General features: G+C 42.0%; 1 long non-coding RNA gene across 1 annotated transcript in view; it reads right to left on the bottom strand.

Annotated features, from left to right (window-relative positions):
- Nucleotides 1–1,060: 1,060 nt before the first annotated feature.
- The window catches only part of LOC131919572 (uncharacterized), a 9,752-nt gene continuing 2,687 nt past the window's right edge, over nucleotides 1,061–8,125 (bottom strand). The window contains exons 2-3 of the long non-coding RNA XR_009381294.1: nucleotides 1,426–1,615; nucleotides 1,061–1,107 (exon numbers count right to left, since the gene is read on the bottom strand). This is a non-coding gene — a long non-coding RNA (uncharacterized LOC131919572). The remainder of the gene's footprint in view (nucleotides 1,108–1,425; nucleotides 1,616–8,125) is intronic.

Genomic DNA, 8,125 nt, shown 5'->3' with positions numbered 1-8,125 from the left:
GAAGCTCCCCATGCACTCCTACCCTCAAATAAAGTACTGTACACCAGACTGACCCCATGGGCCTATGGCCATGAAGTCCTGGGACTCTAGTCTTGGTCTCTGTAGTGACCTGGTTCCCACCCCACTCTTGGCTGTCTCTCCACAAGAGGACGCTTGGCCTCACCTTGGATAGATCCTCTTTCAGAAACGGCAGCATGTAATACATGGAGCTCTTGCCGTTTTCCCTGGGGATGATGCACACCATGGCCTCACCAAGAACAGCCACATCGCCAGGCTTCACTAGGATAGGATGCGCAGATGGAGTGCCAAACAGACTTAGTTAGATATGTATTGATGTGAAGAGACTTCATGACCATGGCAACTCTTATAAAGGAGAATATTTGTTTGGGACTGGCTTACAGTTCAAAGGTTTAGTCCATTATCATCACAGCAGGAAACGTGGCAGCATGCACGCAGACATGGTACTGGAGAAGGAGCTGAGAGTTGTACATGTTGATCTGCAGGCATCAGGGAGAGGACTGACCCACTAGGACTAGCTTGAGCACGAAAGACCCACAGGTGAGTAAGGCAGTGCTGGCCCAGGCTCCTTCCACAGTGTGTCAAGATGGACACAGAGATCAAATATTAACATCCTGTGATGATAAATGACAAATGTAGAACACACCCACACCAAGTCAAATAGTTTCTAATGATGGCCGTGTCTCCTCTGCATTAGGGTCAACTCAGAAGGACATGACAGTTAATGGGGTGACCAACAACAAAGACCACCCAGAATCTTTACACTGCTTCTCTATACACTTCTTCAATGTACTCTGAGATCTGCCATGGTAAAAGAGCAAAGCATTAGCCTCCATCCTCATGTCCACTCCGCCATCCCAGGCCTGCGCAGACACACTCTCCACCAAGGCACATGGTCTCTGCTGCAGGCCACATCCACAGCTGCTGTGCTGCTTCCACACATTGCTGACAGGAAGTGTGACACCATTTTCTTGTTATCAAGAGGGATTCCTTACCTCTCCCAGGAGGGTTTTCTCCATTCTGCCTTTCACTGGGCATGTGTAATCCACAATTTCATCCTTGTCTAGGTGTGCTGTGATAATTGGAGTGCTGAAAGAAGGAGAAAGGATCAGCATGCGAGGAAGGGACCAAGACTGTGCCGTGAACTGCTATAAAATCTGAGTGCGACTCACAAACCATGAGTACTTTATTAGAACTCACTTTTGGGAGGGCTGTAAGAAAAGACCACACAGGCCTGTCACTGAAGCTAACTAGTTTCAGGAGACCAAAGGTGCCCATTCTGGCCAAGACAAGATTTAAGAAAATTTCCTAATAGAGGGAGTCCTTCCTCTCAGTTCTTGAATTTCTGCTCCCCAGGGAACCAACTTCTCATGCATTTCACCTGCCTCTGTCTTTCCCCAGCAATACCTCTGATGCTCTGACCACCACTCTCCTCTTCTGTCTTTACAGGAGACAGTATCCCATCAACACCATGCCTTGGAACAGATCTCATGAGCCTGGAGGAGGCTAGCAGACCTCCAATCACCATGGATATCCACAGTACCTCGTCTACAACCAGGAGCAGCTATTTCTCATTAGATGCTATTCTTCTGCAAAACTTAGACAATAGGCAAAATGATATTTACCCCTAAAAATATGATGTATCACTAGTTCTTCTAGTCTATGGTCTCTTGAAAACCTGATTGCATCCCTAGGGGCTTACAGAGAATGGCTACAAATCAACCAGGACAAAAATAAATCAAAACTGTTCAGGCATGAAGTAATGCCACCAAAGGGATCACATGTTTACTGACCTAGTGCTCAGTACTGCTAGCTCATTTAATATTTTCTCTTTCATTTAATAGCAGCCATAAAAGAAAAAAACAAACAAAACATAGACTACAGATTCCATTTTGACTGTATCCAGTTTTGCCTTGAGCGACTTTCTAAAAACCCAAACACTGATCAACACAACAAACCTGTCCTCTCATCACCAGACACTGCTTTATTCACAAATCACAGACATTCATGAGCACAAGGACCACTTGTTCTTAAGAAACCAGCCAAGGAAGAGCTCCCTGATGGCTTTGGAAGTGCTGATGGGTTCTTTGATCTGAGGCACACTCAGGGTGCTATTGGAGGCTACACCTGCAGGTCAACAGTGCCTGAGGAACAGGCATTTACAGGCTAGGATCAAGTGCCATTGGGGAGTGAGATGATCAAAAGGGCAGACAATGGGACTAAATTCTGTGTGGTCAGTGTATGATTATACAGGGCTGATGTCTACTGTGTGGAGTAGTTTGAAGTGGTCTACTCCTACTCAGTCTGAACCAGGTCAGAGAGCTGGAATCTGCAACAAATATCATGAATTTCCTTATGGGCAAAAGACATTCAGAAAATTCCTTTGTAAGTCCTTTCATGTTAATGAGCATCCAGCCAACATCCCAGACAACAGACCATAGATGTGAGGCACAAATCTGCTCAATCCTGGCAGTGGTGCTGGGACAGTGTGCTTGTTAGTTTTTATTATTAGCCTGACCCGACCTAGAGTCACCTAGGAAAAGGACTCTCAATGAGGAATGATCTAGATCAGGTTGACTGGGTTTGTCTCTTGCTTGCTTCCTGTAGAGGCAGAGTCTTAGCACAGAGCCCATTCTTAGAGCTTTTAAGACTTCAATTGAAACCTGGTGGTGGTGGCCCACACCTTTAGTAAAAGCACCCTCTAGGCAGAGGCACACAAATCTCTGAATTAAAGGCTAACTTGTTCTACACAGTGAGCACCAGGGCTGCTAGGGTTACAAAGAGAAACTGTGTCTCAGAAAAATTTAAAAAAGAAAAAAAGAAGACAAAAGAAGAAAGATTGGACTGAAACCGTGATAGGAAATCTGCACCCATCTGTACTGGAAACCGGTGGAAGCCTTCAGAGTGTACTGATAAGGGCACTGGTTCCCCTGGCCCCAAGCTTCCATCCCCAACCCCATTGTTATCTTCTTCTGGGTACTAAACTAAGGAAGGCACCGGGCAGATGGACCATCTCCTAATCTCCTGCAGGGTTCTTGCTGCATAAGAGGTTTCTGAAAGGCTGAGTTTGTCCCCTACTTTTGACTCCTGTGGTAGAGGACTGACTGAACTGAATTGGCCTCAAGTAATCTGCTGGGCTGAGGCAGGCACTGTCTTTACAGAGACAGTGGTCCTTGGCCACACCCCTAGTATACATGGGAAGGATAATGATGTACTGAGTTCTATCACTATGTTAGATCTAGTCCTCAGATCCCTAAGTCTGCAATCCTGACTCAGTAATGTTCCCTCCACTCTGTGAATCCAGCTCTCTGACCTCAGTTCAGGTTGGTTCCAGGCATGTCTAAGGGCATCATCCTGGGAACCAAAGAATTTCAGAACTGGGCTCTTCAAGGCCAACAGGGATCCAAAACCAGCCAGGAGACCCTTGATCTTTCGCAGAAATGTATTCTACATTATTCTTGTCACATAGCTTATGGCAGGAGGTCATCCTTCCTGATCATGGCTCCTTGTCCTGTCAGCTGCTGAATGGAAGAACTATGTATCCCCTGGACAGATGCCTGCATGACCTTAAATGGTTACAGTGTCAGACAAAGACCATGGCCTCAGCAGGAGCTCCTTGGAAGGTTGACTGGGAGTCTGCTTGTAACCTAACCTGCAGGGGCTCAGGATGGTTGTTCAGCCTTGTCAGTGTCCATTCCCCCTTACTCTGTCTCTGCAGAGGATGCTAACATGCACCCAATCCTCCCTCTGTCTAGGCCCACAGAGGTCAGGACACAGTTCTGGTTTCCCAATCCTCAGGCTTGATTTGCCACTGATGTGCTCATGTAAATACATTCCTATTATTTATTTGTTCTGTCTGAGAGATATTCAGTGTTTGTTGTTATTTTACTTTGAAACCAGAAGCTGTAGAACCAAGAAAACCAGCTTTAATGAATTCCTGGAAAAGCACCAGGATGACATGGTTAGTCCCTGGCTAAGCACTGTCTATTTGAATTTGACTGCCTTAAACACAAAGAAAATAGAAACGTAGTTTCCTAGTAATGTGAGTCCCTTTTGAAGGGCTCTGTAGCCTGTGGCTCTGAGTGAAGGCTGTACACTATCACTAGCAGTCTTGATAAAGAAGAGAGGTGGTTCCTCTAAAGTCTCTTAAGGTCAGAGGTCCTGGGAAGGACCTCTTACTGACAGCAACACATTGCTTGTCTACACCCAGTCCTATAACCAATCTGGGCCTTGGGGAGTATACCAAGGTACTCATCAGGAATGTAAGTGTCTGAACTCCATCCTAATTAGAACTCTGAAAGAAAGAAGTTGTGGTATCATCTCTGTTTCTATAGTATTTAATTGCTCATATTGATGAACAGAGGGATATAAAAGAAGGAATGGGACATTTCTGGGCAGTGTTTTGATAGTATGGCTAAGTTCCCAGCATGGGATGTACTATGGGGCTTCCAATGAAGCGAAGAGAACTAGGGTTCAGAAGGAGGAGATGCTGAATGGCTTCTTCTATGTTCCAAGAGAGGCTCCTAGAAAGTGAACCTGGGCTTCTGGTCAGTTAAGGGAGAACCAATTAGCAGGGTGGCAAAGGCTGTTCCCCATGACATCAGCAGTCCCTTCTCTGGACATTCTATTGTATCCTGGAGAGCTCTTGGCATCCCCTGTGATGTCACCAGTGTTGTAGCGACATCAACTGCCTCAGGGCATCCTTCAGTGCCTACAAGGTAGAGCATAGACATGCTGCTGGCAAGACTGAGGAGTCTCCTTGGAAGAGAGAATGGAGAACATCCGGAGACCAGAGAGAGATGGAAGGAAGCTGGCCTTGAGTCTCAGAAGAACACAAAAGCTTAAGAGAAAGTAATTCAATCTTGCCAAAGAAGCAGCTTGTCAAATAGTTAAACGATGTGGAATATGTCCAAAATATTTTCCTGTCCTTCACTTAGGGGTAAACCCTCAAGGTCTTCTTCCCAATCATCTATGGCAAATGGATGTTACTCATATTGCGGAATTTGGCAAACTAAAATATGTACATGTGACCATTGACACTTATTCAGGATTAATGACTAGTGCACAACCTGGGGAAGCTGCAAAACATGTAATTATGCACTGCTTGAAGTGTTTTTCCGTATATAGGTATAACAAAAATTGTTAAAACTGATAATGGTTCTGGATATAGTAGTAAGGCATTTCAACAATTTTGTACCCTATGGGAAATCGTACATAAAACAGGTATTCCTTATAATCCTCAGGGACAAGGTATTGTAGAAAGGGCTCATAGCAGTCTTAAAATACAACTTCAAAAAATAAAAATAAAAAAGGAAGAAATTTACCCTCAATCTCTACATAATGCATTAAATCATGCTCTTTTTGTTCTGAACTTTTTGAATATGGATGTCTATGAACAGTCTGCCGCAGATAGATTTTTGGCATAGTGGCACCCAAGCGACTTTTGCTCAAGTGAAACGGAAAGATCTCTGCTCAGGATTATGGAAGAGTCCTGATCCTGTTTTAATATGGGGTCGAGGACATGTTTGTGTTTTTTTCACAGGAGAATGAAGCTCGGTGGTTACTGGAGTATAAGGAGCGTGGAACTAAGGTAGGTCAGCTCCAATGACGTTCTTATAAGGGAACCAGAATGAAAGTAGCTTGATTAGTGTTTCTGAGGTTTTGTCACTGGTTAATGCAAACAGTGAGGAAATAGAGTTTGGAGCTGTGCTGCTTTTGGCTTTACTAGCTCCTTTAGAAAAATACTTTATATCACCTAATAGCTGTGCAGTATTTGGCGAAGAGCTTTACAGCAGCTAAATACGGTAATTTCACGTTCAGCATGAAGTGAAGTTTTTTCGATAGAATGAACCAAAAGTACTGTTGTAATAGAAACGTTTATCTGAATTGAAGTACTTAGGGGAGCTATTATGAATCTGGGTGAAGGGACAGCCTCAAGTTAAAAACCATTTACCGCTGACAGTGCATCTCTGCCAGTTCTGGAATAGCGTATCACAACTCTATAATGACAACACTCACTAAATCCCCGTGTTTTATAGCAAAGCTGACTATAAACTTCTAAACTTTAGAAATGATGTATGTATAGTTAAGAGAATCTAATAGAGATAGTGATGATAATTAAGAGTAAGAAGTAGAAAAAGATGAAAATAAGATATGTGAATCTGTAGAAATTATTCTCTTGTTAGATCTCTGTGTTAAGAAATCTTTGTGTGTTTGCTAAATTAGATATATGCTAATGGTAGCCCTATATAAGTTTATAAAATAGATCCATAGAGTTCTTTTAAGAATATAAGCTTGCTGCCAGGCGGTGGTGGCTCACGCCTTTAATCCCAGCACTTGGGAGGCAGAGCCAGGCAGATCTCTGTGAGTTCGAGGCCAGCTTGGGCTACCAAGTGAGTTCCAGGAAAGGTGCAAAGCTACACAGAGAAACCCTGTCTCAAAAAACCAAAAAAAAAAAAAAAAAAAAAAAAAAAGTAGGTTGCTGTGGGATGTTCCGTATGGCAAATGTGTTGCTGATTGGTCAATAAAACACTGATTGGCCGTTGGCTAGGCAGGAAGTGTAGGCGGGACAAGGAGGAGAATAAACTGGGAAGTGGAAGGCTGAGTCAGAGAGACACTGCCAGCCGCCACCAGGACAAGCAGCATCATGTGAAGATGCCGGTAAGCCACGAGCCATGTGGCAAGGTATAGATTTATAGAAATGGATTAATATAAGCTGTAAGAACAGTTAGCAAGAAGCCTGCCACGGCCATACAGTTTGTAACCAATATAAGTCTCTGTGTTTATTTGGTCGGGTCTGAGTGGCTGTGGGACTGGCAGGTGAGAGAGATTTGTCCTGAGGTGGGCCAGGCAGGAAAACTCCAGCTACAGTAGGTTAAAAAAACAAAAAGAATATAAGCTTGCAAGAAGTATCTAAGGTAGTCTTAAGACATGTAGTAATAAGCTTGTAAGAAGTATAGATATTAGTTGTAAATGTAAGTTTAAATAAGAAATAAGATGGAATGAATATAAGTATATAAGAAGTAATAAGAAATATATTTGCTAAAGTAGTTCTATAGTTTCCTTAAAGAGTATAAATAAGTAGATGTTAATATGTTATGTGTGAGTTTGTAAAAATGTGTAAATGTTGAGTGTGAGTTTATGCTTAAGCACATGTTATATGTGAGTTTGTGAAAGTGTAAATATTGAGTGTGAATCTATGCTTAATGTATATGGTAAAATAATCTGAGACACAGAAGATAGTGTCCTAGTAGACTGCAAAGTAGGTAGTCTAAATGGTTTCAAAAGCTCCAGAAGCCTCTAAGAATCTAAGAATGGCAGATGCCAGAACCAGCACAAGGCATCCGCAGTTGAGATCTGTGGAAAATCAACACAACACAGAAAAACCTGAGCTAACATCAAAAACAGTGTGGTTTGGAAAACTACTGTACCTAAAAAGGTCTTTGTCTGTGAGAACAAAAGTTGCAGAGATGTTTGTTTGAACTAAAATGATTAACTGCAAAATGTTTTGGTTGTAAAACATCTCTTCATATTTGGAAGTGAAAGCCTAATACCAGAATTTATTTCTTGTTTGCACTTTTTGAACTTAAAATGAGATAAAACTACAAAAAGATTTTGGTTATGGATTTCTTCATATTTGGAAGGCTAGTACCAGAATTTATCATTTGAATTTTGGGACTTAAGAAATGAAATGAACAATAGAGATTTCATTGCAATGGGACAATTTTGAGTTTACTTATAGTAATGACGTAGGAACTGTTTTCTGGAATTGGGTTAAAAATGGAACTGTTTAAATGAAGAAATTTATTGTTTCTACCTTGACTCAAGATGCAGTTTTGTGTATGCATATATGCTGGTGATTCATGTATTCTGTGTTAAAAATGCAATTGTTTTGTGGAACTGTTTATGTAAAAATGGAATTACGTACAGAACTGGTTTTGTGTTACAAATGGAATTGTTTAAATGGAAAAGTTTGGGTTTTCTAACTAGGCTTAATATTCCTTAGTCTAATTTCAAAAATTGTTTGAGTGGATTAATGCCATGTTTTGTTAGTAAGAAATGCAAATGGGGTATACTAAGAGACTACTTTTAAAGTGTAAAGAGTTTT

This window comes from Peromyscus eremicus, chromosome 9 (genome assembly GCF_949786415.1).
Source record: "Peromyscus eremicus chromosome 9, PerEre_H2_v1, whole genome shotgun sequence".
Taxonomy (NCBI): domain Eukaryota; kingdom Metazoa; phylum Chordata; class Mammalia; order Rodentia; family Cricetidae; genus Peromyscus; species Peromyscus eremicus.
The sequence above is the reverse complement of the archived record's forward strand: the minus strand, read 5'-3'. Positions and strand labels throughout refer to the sequence as shown.